Genomic DNA, 23,118 nt, shown 5'->3' with positions numbered 1-23,118 from the left:
TTGTTAGATGGTGTGGCTAGTGATCGAGAGGGGGGGGGGTGAATAGATCACCTCTTTTTAAATAAACGGAAAAAAAATCTTATCAGAGTTATTGAAACTTAGCGGAAAATTACAGTCCCGAATCGACTTCCGTCTAATCTGAACCGCTACTAGAAAACCGGACACGCGAATTTATTGTTGGATTTGAATAGGAACGATAGAGATTATTAACACCAGAATATTATCAATTCAAATGCACTTATCACTAAATTCTACTTCCAATGAATAAAACACAGCTGACAGTTTTGTCAAACATTTGGTGTGTATGTGATCAATGATGAACAATGGTGGAGTTTAGATAAAGAAGTTTTCTTGCCACTATTGTATCACGAAATGTACAACCACAATACACCAACTGAAATCACAAAACTGTTGAAAACGTAAAGATAGATAAGGAAAGAATACGATATGCAGAGATTTGGTAAGGAAGTTCCCCACTGTGGTCCTCGCGTGTGGGTACGTCTCCCTCTCAATTTCAAATGAAATTGAGAACTGTTGTTATCAATAATGCCGAATTCGTTGATACAAGGTTACAATACAAAGACAGAAATCTAAATCCCAAGATCTTCTTCTTGTATAAAACCTCCACTTGATCTGAGCTCGATCGAGAATTTCCAGCAAGAAATTGCAAACAATTCACCGGTTCCACGACCTGTTTGCGAAATTACCCAATTTCCAAACCCTACGCTACGGCTGAATCTGTTCTGCAAACGTGACTAATAAACCCGCAAGAACACTCCAGTTCTTGAAGGACAAACCATTTGGTTTTTCCTCGAAACCCCCTTCAACCTTCAACTCAGTTAGATCCTCAATCGTTCTACTGAACACCTCAGCTAGATCCTTGATCATTCCACTGAACGTTATCTCGTTGATCCTTTAATCCAAAGAACAAGAATGATTATGTGTTGATGTTCTTGAAGAAAAGAGATTGAGAAGATGAAGAAGATGAAGTCTCTTTCAGGTTTCTAACTGCTCAAAACAATTGCTGCTACACACTCCTTTGATTTGTGTAACAATTGTTTTTCATTTCTGAATTCGTACTATTTCACTAAGCTATCAAAATACTTCTTATATTTGAAAGACAGAAGCTGTTAGTAGACAAAACAGAATTATGTATTGATACAAAAGATTATGCATCGATACATACTGTAGTTTTGATTAATTTTAGAGAATTAATACAAGCATGTATCGATACAAAGCTCGTATGTATCGATACATAGAACATTTTAACTAAGCATGTATCGATACAAAGCTCGTATGTATCGATACATAGAACATTTTAACTAAGCATGTATCGATACAAGGCTCGTATGGATCGATACATACTGAAGCAAAAACGTTTTGTGATTTAGAACAAATTTATGTATCGATGCAGATGAACATGTATCGATACATACTGACACAAAACAGTTTTTATGAGTTCTTTTAAGAAATGTATCAATTTGAATCTTTATGTATAGACACGAAGCAATAGTATAGGCTAAAAACACAAATGAAACATGTAAAATAATGCACAACCAACAATTAGACAGTGATCACACAATTTGCTATCATTCAAAACTTATTCAAAGTAAAGAATTCGCTCACAGTTGTGGGGGATCGGATCGTAATCCGCCCTACCGAGTTTAGTGCCAGATACCTCTGAACCAACTAGTAGTGGGTACTGCTTTTCTTTTTCTTTTTCTTTTTCTTTTTGTAGCAATTTTTTACAATTCTTTGGTTTAAATGACTTTGTGAGGGTCACCTATACCGGAGTTGCCTTTTTGCTTTCTTTCTGGATCATTCACTTATTTGCATCGGTCCCCTACATAGAGGATGCGTAGGCCGGAGCTGACTGCTGAGATAAACTACTGAGGACTTATACGGAAATGGTGATTAAGGCCATGGTATATGGGGTTTCAGGAATGATTCCTATATTTACGAAGCTTATGGTGCTAAAAAAGATACTGATGTTTCGCAAAGTTCTCCCAAGTCACCGCATCCTTACTCAAAACATGTCTTTAAAACCTGAAAACTTTCGGAATAGCATTGTTTTCTTTTGCAAAAAATTTTGGTGGGGCTAAAGGTATGGGGAGGTAGGATTGTACTAAAGATCTACTATATTTGGTGACTCGTCGAACTCATGCATTATACTCAAAAGAAAAATAAACAACTAAAAAGGGAATTTAAACAACTAAAAACAGCAAATAAACAACTAAAAACAGCAAATAAAACTGAAATTAAAAGGAAAACGATAAATGCTCCTCCCACACTTAAATCCAACATTGTCCCCAATGTTTCGAAAAAAGATAAGGAAGGGTTACCTGGCAACCTATTGCTGACCACTAGTGCCCTCACCATCCTGAGGTGGACGACGGGATCGAGTACGACGACGGTCTCTCTGATCCATCCTGGCCTGCAGGGCATCCTGAGCGGTCCTCATTCAAATTTTTAGTCTCAATGCAAAATATGATAAAATAAAATAAAAATAAAAATGAATAAATGCGAAAAAGTAAAATGAAAGAAAAACCATGGGTTACCTCCCACGCAGCGCTTGTTTAACGTCATTAGCTTGACGATTAGAATTTATACACATGTAGTAGTAGGAATCGGTGGATCTATCAGGGTGTAGCTTGAGTAGTATGTTGGAATGTCTCCTCCTTCGTAGAGCTTCAGTCTTTGTCCATTTACAATGAATGGGATACAGGTTTGGTTCTTGATTTCTACGGCTCCGGATCTTAGAATCTTGGATACTTCGAAAGGACCGGTCCATCTTGAACGTAGCTTTGTAGGGAAGAGTCGTAACCTAGTGTTAAAAAGGATAACAGAATCGCCTACATTGAAGTTTTTCTTTACTATTCTTTTTTCGTGATAGGCTTTTGTCCTCTCTTTATATATTTTTGCATTCTCGTAGGCAGATTGCCTAAGTTCTTCTAATTTATGAATGTCTAGGGTACGCTTTTCTCCAGCGGCTAGGTAGTCTAAATTCAAAGTTTTAATGGCCCAGTAGGCTTTATGCTCTAACTCAAAAGGTAAGTGACAGGATTTTCCATAAACTAGTTGATAAGGAGTAGTTCCTATAGGGGTTTTGAAAGCGGTTCTATAGGCCCATAATGCTTCTTGAAGCTTCTGAGACCAGTCTCTCCTAGAAATAAAAACAGTTTTCTCTAGGATTTGTTTTATCTCCCTATTAGATACTTCTACTTGGCCACTAGTCTATGGGTGGTATGGTGTTGCTACTCTATGCCTAACTCCATATTTTCTTAAAAGTTTGTCAAATATTCTCGATATAAAGTGTGATCCTCCATCGCTTATGACTAAACGTGGTGTTCCAAATCTAGGGAATATATAGTTTTTAAATAGTTTGATTACTACCCTAGTGTCGTTTGTGGGTGCAACTATAGCTTCAATCCACTTAGACACATAGTCTACAGCTACTAAAATATACTTGTTTCCTAAGGATGGTGGAAAGGGTCCCATGAAATCTATACCCCATACGTCGAAGAGTTCTACTTTCTGAATGTTTCTTAAGGGCATTTCATCTCGTCTTGAAATGTTTCCAGTGCGTTGGCATCTATCACACTTGACAATGAAAGCATAGACATCACGCCACATGGTAGGCCAGAATAGGCCAGCTTGAAGAATCTTGGCGTATGTCTTAGAGGTGCTCGCATGTCCACCATAAGGTGCAGAATGACAATGCTCGATAATACTATTTACCTCTTCTTCTGGAACGCAACGGCGAAAGATGCCATCTTTACCCCTTTTGAAAAGGAGCGGTTCGTCCCAATAGAATTTTCTCACATCGTGGAAGAATTTCTTCTTGCGGTGGTAGTCAAGATCAGGGGGTACTATATCAGCAACTAGGTAATTAACGAAATCTGCATACCAGGGTACGTTATTTAATTCTAAGGAATTTTGGGGGTGCTCATAAGGATCTAGGTTATTATCTTCAATGGTTTCTACTTTAGCGATCAGTCTATCATAGGCGAAATCATCGTTTATGGGTACTAGTTCTGGTTTTAGATGTTCTAGCCTAGAAAGGTGATCGGCTACTACATTTTCAGTGCCTTTTTTTATCTCTTATATCTAAATCAAACTCTTGTAGTAACAGAATCCATCGGAGTAACCTGGGCTTGGCATCTTTTTTACTTAATAGGTAACGAATGGCAGCATGATCGGTGTAAACAATAATTTTTGCTCCTACTAGATAAGATCTAAATTTGTCTATAGCGAAAACTACGGCGAGTAATTCTTTTTCGGTTGTTGCGTAGTTAAGTTGGGCATCATATAGGGTTCTACTGGCGTAATAAATGGCATGTAATTCTTTATCTTTTCTTTGTCCTAGAACGGCCCCAACGGCATAATCACTAGCATCGCACATTATCTCAAAAGGTTCCGACCAATCAGGCGGTTTCATAATGGGCGCAGAGATTAATGCTTGCTTTAAAAGATTAAATGCGTCATTACATTTTTCATTAAAAATGAATTCAGCATCTTTCATTAAAAGTCCGGTTAAAGGTTTAGTGATTTTGGAGAAGTCCTTAATAAAACGCCGATAGAATCCAGCGTGTCCAAGAAAGCTTCAGACTTCTCTGATTGTTTTTGGTGGTTTTAGGTTTTCTATAACTTCTATTTTAGCTTTATCTACCTCTATACCTTTTTCGGAAACTATATGTTCTAAAACTATTCCTTCGGTCACCATGAAATGACATTTTTCCCAGTTTAGCACGAGGTTAACCTCCACGCATCTCTCCAGGATTTTCTCAAGGTTAGCAAGACAATTGTGAAAATTGAATCCGCAAACCGAGAAATCCTCCATAAACACTTCCATGATACCATCTAGGTAATTTGCGAATATTGACATCATGCAGCGTTGGAAAGTAGCTGGGGCGTTACAGAGGCCGAAAGGCATTCGTCTGTAGGCAAAAGTTCCATAAGGGCATGTAAAAGTAGTTTTTTCTTGGTCTTCGGGGTGAATAGGTATTTGGAAGAATCCCGAGTATCCATCTAGATAACAGAAGTAAGAGTGTCTGGCTAGACGCTCCAACATTTGGTCTATAAATGGTAAAGGGAAATGATCCTTCCTAGTTGCTTTATTTAATTTTCTATAATCTATACACATCCGCCATCCTCCTTCTAAACGTTTTGCTACATGTTCGCCTTTATCGTTTTGCACAACTGTGATGCCTCCCTTTTTAGGTACTACATGCACAGGGCTCACCCACTTACTATCCGAGATCTGGTAGATTATACTTGCCTCAAGTAACTTAAAAACTTCCTTCTTAAGAACATCACTCATTATAGGGTTTATTCTTCTCTGATGCTCCCTTGAGGGTTTTGAATCTTCTTCTAACGAAATCCGATGCATGCATACGGATGGGCTTATACCTTTCAGGTCAGAGATATTATATCCTAAGGCTGAGGGATGTCTTCGTAAAACGTCTAAAAGTTGGTTCGTTTCCTCATGGCTCAAGGTAGCACTAACTATAACTGGACGATTCATCTTTTCATCGAGGAACTCATATCTCAGGTTCTTAGGCAGTTCCTTAAGTTCTAAGGTTGGTTTCTTAGGGCATGGCATAGGATCCAGGGTAAGGGATAAACATTTGTAAAGGTTATCATCGATGTAAGGTTCTTTAAAGTCATCATCTTCCTTTATGGGGATTGATGGTAACTTAATTGTTTTTATAATTTCTTTTTGTTCTAATTCTCTAACACATTCATCAATGATATCTAAGGCATAACACGAGTCTCCCATCACAGGTGCCATAAGAAATTTTGAAAGTATAAATTCTATTTTCTCGTCACCTACTTCAAATGTCAACTTTCCTTTCTTGACATCTATTATGGCTCCTGCAGTTGATAAGAATGGTCTACCTAGAAGGATTGGTATATCATTGTCCTCTTTGATGTCCATGACAACAAAATCAGTAGGGATAAATAGTTGACCTATCCTAACAGGAACATCTTCTAAAATGCCTATCGGATATTTAACAGATCTATCAGCTAACTGAAGTGACATCTTAGTGGGTTGTAACTCTCCTAAGTTTAACCTCTCACAATCTGCTAGAGGCATTAAGCTCACACTAGCTCCTAAGTCTAGAAAAGCTTTATCAATGACATGATTACCCAAAAGGAAAGGAATGGAGAAATTTCCAGGATCTTTATCTTTCTTTGCTAATTTGTCCTCGGAAATAGCATTACATTCCAAAGGCTTCGGATCGTCAAGTCTACGTTTGTTGGTAAGGATGTCTTTCAGAAACTTTGCATAAGAAGGTATTTGGGTGATGGCTTCTGCGAAAGGGATTTCTACATGAAGTTTTTCTATAACTTTAATAAATTTTTGATACTGTTTATTGATCTGGGTTTGTTTGAGTCTTTGCGGATATGGTATAGGTGGTTTATATGGCGGGGGTGGTACGTAAATTTTATCTTTAGGTTCTTCTCCTTTCTCTCGACCTTCCTGGTTTACAGATTCCTCTGGTTCCTTTACTTTGTCCGGGGGTTTGGTACATTCCTTAGAAGTTTCGGGTTCACTCAATCTTGGGTTTGGTGGCTCATCATAAGCGTTCCCACTTCGTAGGGTAATGGCATTGGCTTGTCCTCTCGGATTTTGTTGAGGTTGTCCAGGGAATTGTCCTCCAGGTGTAGTCTGAGGGGCTTGGTTTAAAGCTACCTGAGAGATCTGGGTTTCAAGCATCTTGGTATGAGTAACTATTTGGTCAACCTTGGTTCCTAACTGAGTAATCAATTCGTTAACATGAATGTTTTGGTTCATGAACTCCTTGTTTTGTTGGGTTTGAGCGGTGATAAAATTTTCCATAATTTTCTCAAGGCTCGGCTTTGGTGGTATAGGTTGCATAGGTTAATTTGATCTTGGGGCTTGATAACTAGGTATCGGAGGTGCATTATTTTGGATAGGGTTATTGTTTTTATAGGAGGAGTTCGGGTGATTCCTCCATCCAGGATTATAGGTATTCGAGTATTGGTTCCCTTGGGTGTAGTTCACTTGCTCGGAGTGGGTTTCGTTCAATAGACTGTATTCTGCAGATTGGTGTCCTTGGGTTCCACATATCTCACAATCCAAAGAAACTGCGGCTACAGTATTCGGGTTCGTGTACATATGCTCGACTTTGAGGGCTAATGCGTCCATTTTAGCTTGCATCATGTCTATAGAGCTTAGTTCATACACTCCTCCTTGGGCTTCCTTCTTCTCCACTGTCGCTCGTTCGACTCCCCATGATTGATGGTTTTGGGCCATGTCTTTGATGAGGGCACTAGCTTCAGGGTAAGGTTTGTTCATCAGAGCACCGCCTGCGGCAGCGTCGATGGTCATCTTTGTGTTATAATGAAGTCCATTATAGAAGGTTTGAATGATTAACCAGTTTTCTAAGCCATGATTTGGGCATGCTCGTAACAACTCTTTATATCTCTCCCAAGCTTCGAACAACGATTCTCCTTGGTTTTGGGTAAATCTAGTTATATGGTTTCGAAGAACGGCGGTCTTACTCGGGGGAAAATATCTAGCAAGAAAAACTCTTCTAAGGTTATCCCAAGTCGTAATGGAATTGGGTGGAAGGGAATCTAACCATGATAGGGCTTTATCTCTGAGGGAAAAAGGAAATAGTCTTAAACGTATTGCCTCAGGAGAAGCTCCATTGGTTTTAAAAGTATCTGCTAATTGAAGAAATATTTTTAGATGTTGGTTAGGGTTCTCGGTAGCGAGACCCGCGAATTGTCTTTGTTGCACTAGTTGCAATAGGGACGGTTTAAGTTCAAAATTATTGGCTGGGATGATTGGGTTTACTATACTAGAACTAGGTTCTTCATTAGATGGTTGAGTGAAGTCCTTAAGAGGTCTTTGGTTTTGATCTTCGGCCATAGCTCTCTTAATTCTATGAAAGAATAAACGTGCGTGAGCGTAACGTTCAAGTTCCGCCAGAGGGTTTACTAAGCTTAAACTTCCGGTGCTGCGAGTTCTTCGCATTGACCGGCGGGAAATAACCTAAGTCTAAATGATATAACAACAGGAAAATGAAATTTGACGAAATTGGTCACCGGCAACGGCGCCAAAAACTTGATGCGGTGGTTTTTCGCAAGTATACGAACGCGTCAGAGTAATATAAAAGATTGTCGAATCCACAGAGACCAAGTGTCAAGCTATCGTTATCTGTTGTTATGGTGTTTATCAAAGGCAGTCAAAATAGGTGTTTTTTGTAGTGTGCAATGAAAAGTAAAGTATTTAAATAGATTTAATTAATAAAGACAGGGTCAAATGTAATTCACGTAACCAATTGATAATCCAAGTACTTGCTAATAGAACTACTTACGGGCAATGTTTCCTACTTTGAAAAGAACTAATTTAACGGGAACTGCCGCTTTCGCGTATTTAGAACCGAGTTGTACTCCCTAATCAAACCCTCTTATTGTCACTTATAAAAAGGCGCGCATTGCGTTAGAGTAGTAAACCTATTTTTAAGAAATATAGTATCTTGACTAAGTTGAAAAGTATTATAACCTGGACTTCTTAACCAAAAGAGGTTCTTACGAACCAGACTCTAAACTTATAAACGCGTCCGAAAATAGTTTTAAAATCTCTTTTCTTCTAAATGTTAAAAACTCCTAATGAACTAAACAAAGCGCTTTCGCTGTTTTTGAAATAGTAAAAAACAATTAAGTTTAAATAGACGTTGGACGACTTTCGATCTTACCCAACGGAATTGAAGTGCGAGAAAACTTAAGTTGAAAGTTAAAATAGCCCTTAAGTGTTTCTACGAACAATTGTATGGATTATCGGTTCAATTACGATCCTTACATTCTAACCTTTTAGATTTACTTAGACATGGTAAAATAAAAGTGCATTAAAATAAATAAAAGTAGTGCGAGTGCGGAAAATAAATAATTTAAAGCGAGTGCGAGAAATAAATAATTTAAAGCGAGTGCGAGGAAATAAATAATTTAAAGCGAGTGCGAGGAAATAAATAAAGTAAAAGCGAGTGCGAGGAAATAAATAAAGTAAAAGCGAGTGCGGGAATTAAATAAAGTAAAAGCGAGTGTGGGAAATAAATAAAGTAAAGGCGAGTAATAAAAACCTGTTCCAATCGAAGGGCTGAGTAAATTGCAATGCGGAAATGTAAATGGCGGCAGGATTAACTTCCTTCCAAAGTGCTCCAAACTCGATTACAGACTCTATCACAGACTTGATGACACAATTGTGGTAACACTCCAATGCGAAGCGATTACCACTATAAAATACTGAATATATGCCTAAGTGAAACAAAGTTGCTTCTGAGTTTGCCTCTGTACTAAGTTTGGACGATTGTAAAAGTGAATTCGTGTTTCTATTTATAAGCAAGTAAAAAGATGGAAATGACTTGGATGCCCTTCAACTTGAAAATAGGAGGGAACCGTTTTTCCTCTTGTGGCGCCCGCCACAAGGCCATGACGCCCGCCACAAGGCCAAAGTGAGGCACCTTAGTGGAAGTAGTGGGAAAATGTGGGAGTTGACGGAAGTTGAATTTGACACATCATGGCTTGGTCTGTGGCGCCCGCCACTAGGTAGGCCATAAGCACAAAATGCTGAATTTTAGGGTTTTTAGCCCTTTTCACTCCTTTTCTCGATCGGGGCTCCGATTAAAGTAAAAACCTGAAAACAAAGGAAAACACAGTAATAACACAACAAAATGACAATAAAACAACTAGAATGCATGTGAAATCGGAGTCGAAAATACGTAAATTTTAGTGTTATCATCAACTCACGAGCAGACATTTGATAGGGAGCCATCGATACAGGACTAGTTCCAGGAACTAAATCAATCGAAAACTCAACCTCACGCTCCGGAGGTAAATCACTTATATCTTCCGGAAATACCTCTGCAAACTCACAAACTATTGGCAATTCTTCAATCGTTCTCTTCTCACGAATATCCAAAGTTGCCAACAACATAAACAACTCGGCACCATCTTGCACCGATTCATCAACTTGCTTAGCAGACACAAACCAATCTTCGTTAGCACCAACCTCAGGAAAAATAACCGTCTTCTCGAAACAGTTGATATACACCCGATTAAATTCTAACCAATTCATACCCAAAATCACATCAAGTTGCTCTAAAGGAAGACAAACTAAATCAATTCCAAAATCCCTACCAAAGTTACTCAACGGACACTTCAGACACACATAGGAAGTGGAAACAGAACCCATAGCAGGTGTATCAATAACCATACTTCTACGCATATCAGATAATATAAGATTCAATCGCTTAGCGCAATCCAAAGAAATGAAAGAATGTGTTGCACCGGTATCAATAATGGCAGTCAAAGGTATACCATTAATAAAGCACGTACCTTTGATTAGCCTATCATCGGTAGTGGCCTCCGCACCAGACAATGCAAACACCTTTCCCTTCGCTTGCTCCTTCTTTGGCTTATCACATTTGGTACTAATGTGACCTTTCTCACCACAATTGAAACAAGGCACGCTCAAACCAACTCCACAATTGTTTGCTTTGTGACCACTCTTGCCACACTTGAAACACGTCACAGAATCCTTACTACAATCAACAGCACGATGACCTTCAACGCCACAGTTGAAACACTTAAGTGGATTAGAAGCTCCTCCCCCACTTGGCTTCTTGCTAAAACCAACTTGTCTCCTCTTGTCATCATACGGTTTCCCACGATCCTGGTTTTTCCCCTTCAAACTCTTGTAGAAAGAAGCATTTTCCCTACTATCCTCATCATAAATCCGACTCTTGTTAACCAACTCCGCAAAACGAGTAATCTGTTGGTACCCAATGGCCTTCTTGATATCATGTCTCAAGCCATTCACGAACTTCAAGCATTTAGATCTCTCAGCATTAGCAGTATTGTAATGAGGACAATACTTGATAAGCTCCTGAAATCTAGCAGCATATTCCGCAACAGTGCCATTTCCTTGCTTCAATTCAAGGAACTCCACCTCTTTCTTCCCACAACAATCTTCTGGAAAATAGTTCTCCAAGAAGACATCACGGAACAGAGCCCAAGTAACCTCAATGTTGTCTTCTTCGAACCTCTGAAGAGTGTTACTCCACCAATCTTCAACTTCCTTCTCAAGCATATGTGTACCAAACTGCACTTTCTGAGCATCAGTACAGTTCATGACTCTGAAGATCTTCTCAATTGCCTTCAGCCAAGCTTGAGTTTTATCAGGTTCATGCTCACCCTCAAAGATAGGAGGATTGTTCCTCTGGAATCTCCCCAAAGCACGGAACTCATCATCATCTCCATTTCGGTTACCAGCATTCGCTTGAGGGATCTGACCAATGGATTCAGCCAATATCCTCAGCGCCTCAGCAATGGCATCATCATTCCTTCCTCCAACCATCGTCCTAACAGGCCGAACAACCAGACAAACAATATCGATCGTGTCAGATACACAAATCAAATACAACGGGATTGGAAAACCCTAACGACTATTGACCAACTGGTCGACCAGGCTCTGATACCACTAATGTAACACCCCTTTTTCTACCCCAAAATACTTAACATATAATCAGAGTAAATAAGCACGCATATAAACAAAAGGGCGTCACATCGACGTTTTTAAAAACTAAAAGCTTTCAAAAACCAAACATCATTCATCATCAATATACAATACACCTGGTCATTTAAAATAACACATTTCGATTATCATGAATATTCAAGAATATGCGTTCGCAGCGGAAAATAATGAATACTCATGCATTTCATAAAATGATCCATGTCCCATACCATGATCATCTCTCAATAATCTCTTCAAGATAAAAGAAGACCATATCCAGAATATTTGGCACTACGGCCTCTCAAACAGCAATTGCAAATAAACATGTTCATAAGTAATAACATAATGCATATCCAAATAAGATATGAGTTCAATACTACTAATCTACCTCGTGTTACATGACCAGAGCATTGACTCACTACCTAGTCTCCAAACTAGAATACGGAAGCTCTCCGGCTAAATCTCGAATGAGCTACCTTTCACTTACTTCAGCAATACTACTCCTGAGTATCTGCGCGATGCCCATGTAAAGGCAACATTCAAACAGAAAGTGTGAGAATTCAAATCATTATGAAGAAGTATAATAAAGCACAATGATTAAATCAACAATTAAAGAAATTCATCACACTTCATATAACCATGTAAATAATATTAACCAACATTTATTTCACATGATTCAAACATCCATCAAAACTCAAGGAGTATAATATTAAAATCCAATACTATATTCCCAAATATACACATAACTACAATTATCACGTAATCACATATTTTACCAAGTTATGTATCCAAACATCACCAAATTCAATTACCATATCTCATACACACATCACAATCACATCAACGCATACATTCAATTTATACATAACTCTAATGTGACTCAATGCAAGACATGTGACTCTATGCATGCGGTACCTCAATGTGAACCCAACGTTTCACCGCTTTCCGATTCAATATCTAGAATCCAAGCCACGCTTCCGATCCGGACAAGATCAAAGCCACTACGCCTATTTCCAATTAAGGATCAACGTCTGCTACGCCTATTTCCATTCAAGGATCAACGTCTAATACCATGTGAACCCACAGTTTCACCGCTTCCACTATGAAGTCGACCATGCCATGAATGAATGTACAAATACCAATACATATGCAATTAAGATCATCTCTACCATCTTAACATTCCACATATCACCATAATTCAACTCTATGAATTATCCACCAATGGTACATATACACAATCATAATAATATATCATTCACTAATATAGGCTAATTATCAAATACGCACACTTAGATTTCATTTCAAAATGAATACAACTTTTAAAATCTCAATTTTTCATTTTTCAACAGTGTTAACCAGTTAACGCTCGGTGGGTAACCGATTAACACAAAACAGAGCAAGTAACCGGTTAACGCTCGGTGGGTAACCGGTTAACGTAAACAGAATCAACTTGTTGTGCAGATTTTTAAGCAAGTAACTGGTTAACGCTCGGTGGGTAACCGGTTAACATAAAACAGGATGCAGAATTTTCTGCGTTTTTCATCGTTGGAGGACTTTCGGACCTCCGATTTTGATTCCGTAAAAAGCCAAACGTTCAGAAAATTATGACTCATACAATACTCTAAGTATATAATATTAGTTTGGAGTTTTAACACAATCAAATCACCACAAATCGAGAATATTCATCAAGACCTAACAATTCTGAAACCATGCAATTTAGGGATTTCAACCTAAATATATTTCTACCCATTGCCCCAATCATACTAACCCATAATAATAAGGAGTCCCCCCTTACCTCTTCAATTTTCTGGAAACCCTAACTTCTCTCTTGTTCTTCCCCTCTTCTCCTTACTATTCCTCTTCTCTTTCTCTATTGTTGTCAAATGATCAAATGAATCCTAATTCTCACTCTCCTCACCTCTTATATACTAGTATTCTATTTGGGCTTAAAGCATGATACCTCTAATTTAATTAATAGGCCCAATAAGACCTAATATTTAAATATCTCTATTTAATTCAAATAAATCAAACCAACTCAATATACACACCAAGTTAATTAATTCCATTATTCATTATATCTCATATCAACTAAATAATTAATTAACACACCAAATTAATTAATATAATCGATTATTATACTACCTAACAACTAATTAATTAATTAACACTCCAAATAAATAAAATAAAATATAGTAATCCTAACATAAGAAATAATTACTAAAATTGGGTTGTTACAACTCTCCCCCACTTAAAAGATTTTCGGCCCCGAAAATACCTCAAACAAACAATTCCGGATACGATTCCTTCATCTTATCCTCGAGTTCCCAAGTAATATTGCCATTGGCGACTCCACCCCATATCACTTTCACCAAAGCAATCTCCTTACCACGAAGCTTCTTCACTTCTCGATCTTCAATTCGCATAGGTGATGTATCAACCGTCAAATTATCCCTCACTTGAACATCATCTACTGGAACAACATGCGATGGATCCGCAATATACCTCCTCAATTGAGACACATGGAACATATCATGAATATTAGAAAGTGATGGTGGTAATGCAATCCGATATGCCACTTCACCTACCCTCTCGGAAATCTGATAAGGACCAATGAAACGCAACGTCAACTTACGCGACTTCAAAGCTCTACCAACACCCGTTATTGGCGTAACTCGAAGAAACACATGCTCATCTTTCTCAAACTCAAGAGCTTTCCTCTTCTTATCATGATAACTCTTTTGACGACTCTGAGAAGCCTTCATCTTCTCTTGAATCATCTTAATCTTATCTGTAGTCTCTTGAATTAACTCGGGTCCAACCACAGCACTCTCTCCCGATTCGTACCAACATAAAGGAGTTCTACACCTTCTACCATAAAGAGCCTCAAAAGGTGCCATTCCAATACTCGAATGGAAACTATTGTTATACGTAAACTCGGTCAAAGGCAAGAAACTATCCCAATTTCCTCCTTGTTCCAAAACACAAGACCTCAAAAGATCTTCAAGTGACTGAATAGTCCTCTCCGTTTGACCATCAGTTTGCGGATGATATGCCGAACTCAAATGCAACTTCGTACCCAAAGCACTTTGCAAACCTTCCCAAAATCTCGAAGTGAACCTCGGATCTCTATCCGAAATAATGCTCGACAGAATACCATGCAAACACACAATCCTCTCGATGTATAACTTAGCAAGTCTTTCCATCGAATAGCCCATCCTTATCGGAATAAAATGAGCATATTTCGTTAACCTGTCCACAACGACCCAAATCGCCTCACAATTACTCAATGTCCTCGGCAAGCCCGAAACAAAATCCATAGAGATACTATCCCACTTTCACTCGGGAATAGATAACGGTTGCATCAAACCAGACGGCTTTTGATGTTCAATCTTTGACTTTTGACAAGTCAAACATGAATACACAAATTCCGCTACATCCTTCTTCATACCTTACCACCAAAACATCTTTCTCAAGTCTTGATACATTTTAGTAGCACCAGGATGAATACTCAAACCACTTCTATGCCCTTCCTCAAGAATCCTCTTTCTCAAATCCGCAACATCCGGAACACAAACTCGATCACGACACCTCATGATACCATTCTCATCAATCTGAAAGTCACCACCTTTGCCTTGATTAATCAATGTCATAACATCGACTAATTTCAAATCTGACTTCTGACCTTATCTAATCTCATCAAGAATGCCACACGTAAGCTTTAACAAACCAAGCTTAACACACGAAGGCGTCGCTTCACAAACCAAACTCAAATCTCTAAACTGCTCCAACTATTCAAACTCTCGAATCATCAACATAGACATGTGCAATGACTTCCTACTCAATGCATCGGCTACAACATTCGCCTTTCCAGGATGATAATTCAAACCAAAATCATAATCTTTCAAGAATTCCAACCATCTCCTTTGCCTCATACTCAATTCTTTCTGATCGAACAAGTACTTCAAACTCTTGTGATCACTAAACATATCAAACCTCGATCCAAACAAATAATGTCTCCAAAGCTTCAATACAAACACAACGGCGGCCAACTCTAAATCATGCGTCGGATAATTCCTCTCATGAACTTTAAGTTGCCTTGAAGCATAAGCTACCACTTGCCCTTTTTGTATCAGAACACCTCCGAAAACCAACAAAGAAGCATCATAGTACACAACGAAAGTTTCTAACGGATCCGGTAAAATCAAAATAGGAGCCGTAGTCATTCTTCTCTTAAGCTCTTGAAAATTCGCTTCACACTGCGAAGTCCAAATGAAAGCTTGACCTTTCCTCGTCAACTGCGTCAACGGTAACGACAACTTAGAAAATCCTTCAATGAACTTCCTATAATAACCAGCCAAACCAAGAAAACTTCTAATCTCAGCCACAGACTTAGAAGCTTCCCACTGAGATACAGCTTCAATCTTCGTAGGATCCACAAAAATACCACCACTCGAAATCACATGTCCAAGAAAACTTACTTCACTCAACCAAAACTCACATTTAAAGAGTTTAGCAAACAACTTCCTCTCTTTCAACACCGATAACACAACCTTCAAATGCTCGGCACGATCCTCTTTACTCTTGGAATAAATCAATATATCATCGATGAACACAACAACAAACTTATCCAGATAATCATGCAAAATTCTATTCATATGCTCCATAAATACACCAGGTGCATTAGTCACACCAAAAGGTATCACGGAGTACTCGTACTGACCATACCTTGTCCGAAAAGCAGTCTTTTGAATATCCTCAGCCTCTACACGAATCTGATGATACCCAGACCTCAAATCAATCTTGCTAACACACAAGCTCCAACCAGCTGAACCATCAGATCGTCAATCCTCGGAAGTGGATTCTTGTTCTTAATCGTCACTTTATTCAGTTGTCTATAATCGACACATAATCTCATAGAACCTTCTTTCTTCTTGACCAACAGAACAGGTGCACCCCACGGCGATACACTAGGACGAATAAACCCCTTCTCGAGCAATTCTTCAAGTTGACTCTTCAACTCTTTCAACTGATGCGGTTGTTTTTCGCAAGTATACGAACGCGTCAGAGTAATATAAAAGATTGTCGAATCCACAGAGACCAAGTGTCAAGCTATCGTTATCTGTTGTTATGGTGTTTATCAAAGGCAGTCAAAATAGGTGTTTTTGTAGTGTGCAATGAAAAGTAAAGTATTTAAATAGATTTAATTAATAAAGACAGGGTCAAATGTAATTCACGTAACCAATTGATAATCCAAGTACTTGCTAATAGAACTACTTACGGGCAATGTTTCCTACTTTGAAAAGAACTAATTTAACGGGAACTGTCGCTTTCGCGTATTCAGAACTGAGTTGTACTCCCTAATCAAACCCTCTTATTGTCACTTATAAAAAGGCGCGCATTGCGTTAGAGTAGTAAACCTATTTTTAAGAAATATAGTATCTTGACTAAGTTGAAAAGTATTATAACCTGGACTTCTTAACCAAAAGAGGTTCTTACGAACCAGACTCTAAACTTATAAACGCGTCCGAAAATAGTTTTAAAATCTCTTTTCTTCTTAATGTTAAAAACTCCTAATGAACTAAACAAAGCGCTTTCGCTGTTTTTGAAATAGTAAAAAACAATTAAGTTTAAATAGACGTTGGACGGATTTCGATCTTACCCAACGGAATTGAAGTGCGGGAAAACTTAAGTTGAAAGTTAAAATAGCCCTTAAGTGTTTCTACGAACAATTGTACGGATTATCGGTTCAATTACGATCCTTACATTCTAACCTTTTAGATTTAGTTAGACATGGTAAAATAAAAGTGCATTAAAATAAATAAAAGTAGTGCGAGTGCGGAAAATAAATAATTTAAAGCGAGTGCGAGAAATAAATAATTTAAAGCGAGTGCGAGGAAATAAATAATTTAAAGCGAGTGCGAGGAAATAAATAAAGTAAAAGCGAGTGCGAGGAAATAAATAAAGTAAAAGCGAGTGCGAGGAAATAAATAAAGTAAAAGCGAGTGCGGGAATTAAATAAAGTAAAAGCGAGTGCGGGAAATAAATAAAGTAAAGGCGAGTAATAAAAACCTGCTTCAATCGGAGGGCTGAGTAAATTGCAATGCGGAAATGTAAATGGCGGCAGGATTAACTTCCTTCCAAAGTGCTCCAAACTCGATTACAGACTCTATCACAGACTTGATGACATAATTGTGGTAACACTCCAATGCGAAGCGATTACCACTATAAAATACTGAATATATGCCTAAGTGAAACAAAGTTGCTTCTGAGTTTGCCTCTGTTCTAAGTTTGGATGATTGTAAAAGTGAATTCGCGTTTCTATTTATAAGCAAGTAAAACGATGGAAATGACTTGGATGCCCTTCAACTTGAAAATAGGAGGGAACCGTTTTTCCTCTTGTGGCGCCCGCCACAAGGCCATGGCGCCCGCCACAAGGCCAAAGTGAGGCGCCTTAGTGGAAGTAGTGGGAAAACGTGGGAGTTGAGGAAAAGTTGAATTTGACACGTCATGGCTTGGTCTGTGGCGCCCGCCACTAGGTAGGCCATAAGCACAAAATGCTGAATTTTAGGGTTTTTAGCCCTTTTTCACTCCTTTTCTCGATCGGGGCTCCGATTAAAGTAAAAAACCTGAAAATAAAGGAAGACACAGTAATAACACAACAAAATGACAATAAAATAACTAGAATGCATGTGAAATCGGAGTCGAAAATACGTAAATTTTAGTGTTATCATCAACTCACGAGCAGACATTTGATAGGGAGCCATCGATACAGGACTAGTTCCAGGAACTAAATCAATCGAAAACTCAACCTCACGCTCCGGAGGTAAATCACTTATATCTTCCGGAAATACCTCTGCAAACTCACAAACTATTGGCAATTCTTCAATCGTTCTCTTCTCACGAATATCCAAAGTTGCCAACAACATAAACAACTCGGCACCATCTTGCACCGATTCATCAACTTGCTTAGCAGACACAAACCAATCTTCGTTAGCACCAACCTCAGGAAAAATAACCGTCTTCTCGAAACAGTTGATATACACCCGATTAAATTCTAACCAATTCATACCCAAAATCACATCAAGTTGCTCTAAAGGAAGACAAACTAAATCAATTCCAAAATCCCTACCAAAGTTACTCAACGGACACTTCAGACACACATAGGAAGTGGAAACAGAACCCATAGCAGGTGTATCAATAACCATACTTCTACACATATCATATAATATAAGATTCAATCGCTTAGCGCAATCCAAACAAATGAAAGAATGTGTTGCACCGGTATCAATAATGGCAGTCAAAGGTATACCATTAATAAAGCACGTACCTTTGATTAGCCTATCATCGGTAGTGGCCTCCGCACCAGACAATGCAAACACCTTTCCCTACGCTTGCTCCTTCTTTGGCTTATCACATTTGGTACTAATGTGACCTTTCTCACCACAATTGAAACAAGTCATACTCAAACCAACTCCACAATTGTTTGCTTTGTGACCACTCTTGCCACACTTGAAACACATCACAGAATCCTTACTACAATCAACAGCACGATGACCTTCAACGTCACAGTTGAAACACTTAAGTGGAGTAGAAGATCCTCCCCCACTTTGCTTCTTGCTAAAACCAACTTGTCTCCTCTTGTCATCATACGGTTTCCCACAATCCTGGTTTTTCCCCTTCAAACTCTTGTAGAAAGAAGCACTTTCCCTACTATCCTCATCATAAATCCGACTCTTGTTAACCAACTCCGCATAACGAGTAATTTGTTGGTACCCAATGGCCTTCTTGATATCATGTCTCAAGCCATTCACGAACTTCAAGCATTTAGATCTCTCAGCATTAGCAGTATTATAATGAGGACAATACTTGATAAGCTCCTGAAATCTAACAGCATATTCCGCAACAGTGCCATTTCCTTGCTTCAATTCAAGGAACTCCACCTCTTTCTTCCCACGACAATCTTCTGGAAAATAGTTCTCCAAGAAGACATCATGGAACAGAGCCCAAGTAACCTCAATGCTGTCTTCTTCGAACCTCTGAAGAGTGTTATTCCACCAATCTTCAGCTTCCTTCTCAAGCATATGTGTACCAAACTGCACTTTCTGAGCATCAGTATAGTTCATGACTCTGAAGATCTTCTCAATTGCCTTCAGCCAAGCTTGAGCTTTATCAGGTTCATGCTCACCCTCAAAGATAAGAGGATTGTTCCTCTGGAATCTCCCCAAAGCACGGAACTCATCATCATCTCGATTTCGGTTACCAGCATTCGCTTGAGGGATTTGACCAATGGATTCAGCCAACATCCTCAACGCCTAAGTAATGGCATCATCATTCCGGCCTGCAACCATCGTCCTAACAGCCCGAACAACCAGACAAACAGTATCGATCGTGTCAGATACACAAATCAAATACAACGGGATTGGAAAACCCTAACGACTATTGACCAACTGGTCGACCAGGCTCTGATACCACTAATGTGACACCCTGTTTTCTACCTCAAAATACTTAACATATAATCAGAGTAAATAAGCACGCATATAAACAAAAGGGCGTTACATCGACGTTTTCAAAAACTAACAACTTTCAAAAACCAAACATCATTCATCATCAATATACAATACACCTGGTCATTTAAAATAACACATTTCAATTATCATGAATATTCAAGAATATGCGTTCGCAGCGGAAAATAATGAATACTCATGCATTTCATAAAATGATCCATGACCCATACCATGATCATCTCTCAATAATCTCTTCAAGATAAAAGAAGACCATATCCAGAATATTTGGCACTACGGCCTCTCAAACAGCAATTGCAAATAAACATGTTCATAAGTAATAACATAATGCTTATCCAAATAAGATATGAGTTCAATACTACTAATCTACCTCGTGTTACATGACCAGAGCATTGACTCACTACCTAGTCTCCAAACTAGAATACGGAAGCTCTCCGGCTAAATCTCGAATGAGCTACCTTTCACTTACTTCAGCAATACTACTCCTGAGTATCTGCGCGATGCCCATGTAAAGACAACATTCAAACAGAAAGGGTGAGAATTCAAATCATTATGAAGAAGTATAATAAAGCACAATGATTAAATCAACAATTAAAGAAATTCATCACACTTCATATAACCATGTAAATAATATTAACCAACATTTATTTCACATGATTCAAACATCCATCAAAACTCAAGGAGTATAATATTAAAATCCAATACTATATTCCCAAATATACACATAACTACAATTATCACGTAATCACATATTTTACCAAGTTATGTATCCAAACATCACCAAATTCAATTACCATATCTCATACACACATCACAATCACATCAACGCATACATTCAATTTTCACATAACTCTAATGTGACTTAATGCAAGACATGTGACTCTATGCATGCGGTACCTCAATGTGAATCCAACGTTTCACCGCTTTCCGATTCAGTATCTAGAATCCAAGCCACGCTTCCGATCCGGACAAGATCAAAGCCACTACGCCTATTTCCAATTAAGGATTAACGTCTGCTACGCCTATTTCCATTCAAGGATCAACGTCTAATACCATGTGAACCCACAGTTTCACCGCTTCCACTATGAAGCCGACCATGCCATGAATGAATGTACAAATACCAATACATATGCAATTAAGATCATCTCTACCATCTTAACATTCCACATATCACCATAATTCAACTCTATGAATTATCCACCAATGGTACATATACACATTCATAACAATATATCATTCACAAATATAGGCTAATTATCAAATACGCACACTTAGATTTCATTTCAAAATGAATACAACTTTTAAAATCTCAATTTTTCATTTTTCAACAGTGTTAACCAGTTAACGCTCAGTGGGTAACCGGTTAACACAAAACAGAGCAAGTAACCGGTTAACGCTCAGTGGGTAACCGGTTAACGTAAACAGAATCAACTTCTTATGCAGATTTTTAAGCAAGTAACTGGTTAACGCTCGGTGGGTAACCGGTTAACATAAAACAGAATGCAGAATTTTCTGCGTTTTTCATCGTTGGAGGACTTTCGGACCTCCGATTTCGATTCCGTAAAAAGCCAAACGTTCATAAAATTATGACTCATACAATACTCTAAGTATATAACATTAATTTACAGTTTTAACACAATCAAATCACCACAAATCGAGAATATTCATCAATACCTAACAATTCCAAAACCATGCAATTTAGGGATTTCAACCTAAATATATTTCTACCCATTGCCCCAATCATACTAACCCATAATAATAAGGATTCCCCCCTTACCTCTTCAGTTTTCTGGAAACCCTAGCTTCTCTCTTGTTCTTCCCCTCTTCTTCTTACTTTTCCTCTTCTCTTTCTCTATTGTTGTCAAATGATCAAATGAATCCTAATTCTCACTCTCCTCACCTCTTATATACTAGTATTCTATTTGGGCTTAAAGCATGATACCTCTAATTTAATTAATAGGCCCAATAAGACCTAATATTTAAATATCTCTATTTAATTCAAATAAATCAAACCAACTCAATATACACACCAAGTTAATTAATTCCATTATTCATTATATCTCATATCAACTAAATAATTAATTAACACACCAAATTAATTAATATAATCGATTATTATACTACCTAACAACCAATTAATTAATTAACACTCCAAATAAATAAAATAAAATATAGTAATACTAACATAAGAAATAATTACTATAATTGGGTTGTTACACATTCCATCTCCCAAAATGAATGAATGATCTTAATTTGATAAAAGTCCTTCTTTGTCCAATTTGAGTTTGATCCATTTCCCCTTCCTCTTCATCTCCTTCCCATTCTTTATACATTCATGTTATTGGACCTATGATATCCCAATATCCTAAGGCTAGTTGATTGCAAAATCAACATAAGTATGGATGAGATTAGGTTCCCCATTTTGCATATTCTTTTTGTGTGTTGTATGTTTCATGAGCATAGTTCATCATACTATGTATCTAACATGCATTAACACCAAAATTCTATTTCCCGACCTCGAATAGTTGTGACTTCTACATAAGTCCGATTACGATTGCTTAACATAACGCTAAATTTGTGACACAAAAGGCATAACATTCTAGTTAGTGAGATTGTAAGTCTCCCCTCTCTCATGGTATTGTGTGGAAACTTGGCCTTTTTTCCTTCCTTTGGAAGATGTCTTGGTTCAAGGATCCATTCTTGTGATAAGTGGGTTGAGTGTTCTCCAAAGAATGACTTAAACAAAAGCAAAGCAAAAGCAATACTAACTTCTAACTCATTAACAACTAACATTTAATTTCAAGTCATTTACTTTCAATGCAATTTAATTTTTAAGCCTTATTCATTTGCCATTATTCATACCATTCTAATTGTTTATGTTAATTTCATTTTCACTTTGTCCACTTGGACCATATTTTGTGTTATATTTTGTTTGTGTATACTTGTATTTGTTTGTGTGGTCTTTGCCCATTAATGTACATAACAAGAACAAAAACCCTAAAAAAATATCTTGTGTGGACTGTTGGTTTGATCTGAGACAATTGGACTTAG

At 38.0% G+C, this 23,118-nt stretch overlaps 1 non-coding gene across 1 annotated transcript; it reads left to right on the top strand.

Annotated features, from left to right (window-relative positions):
* The first annotated feature begins 7,412 nt into the window (after nt 1-7,412).
* Nucleotides 7,413-7,519, top strand: LOC127089357 (small nucleolar RNA R71). The gene has a single exon (XR_007790967.1). It is a non-coding gene; the product is annotated as a small nucleolar RNA R71 (small nucleolar RNA).
* The last annotated feature ends 15,599 nt before the right edge of the window (nt 7,520-23,118 follow it).

This window comes from Lathyrus oleraceus, chromosome 5, assembly GCF_024323335.1.
Source record: "Lathyrus oleraceus cultivar Zhongwan6 chromosome 5, CAAS_Psat_ZW6_1.0, whole genome shotgun sequence".
NCBI classification, from domain to species: domain Eukaryota; kingdom Viridiplantae; phylum Streptophyta; class Magnoliopsida; order Fabales; family Fabaceae; genus Lathyrus; species Lathyrus oleraceus.
The sequence above is the reverse complement of the archived record's forward strand: the minus strand, read 5'-3'. Positions and strand labels throughout refer to the sequence as shown.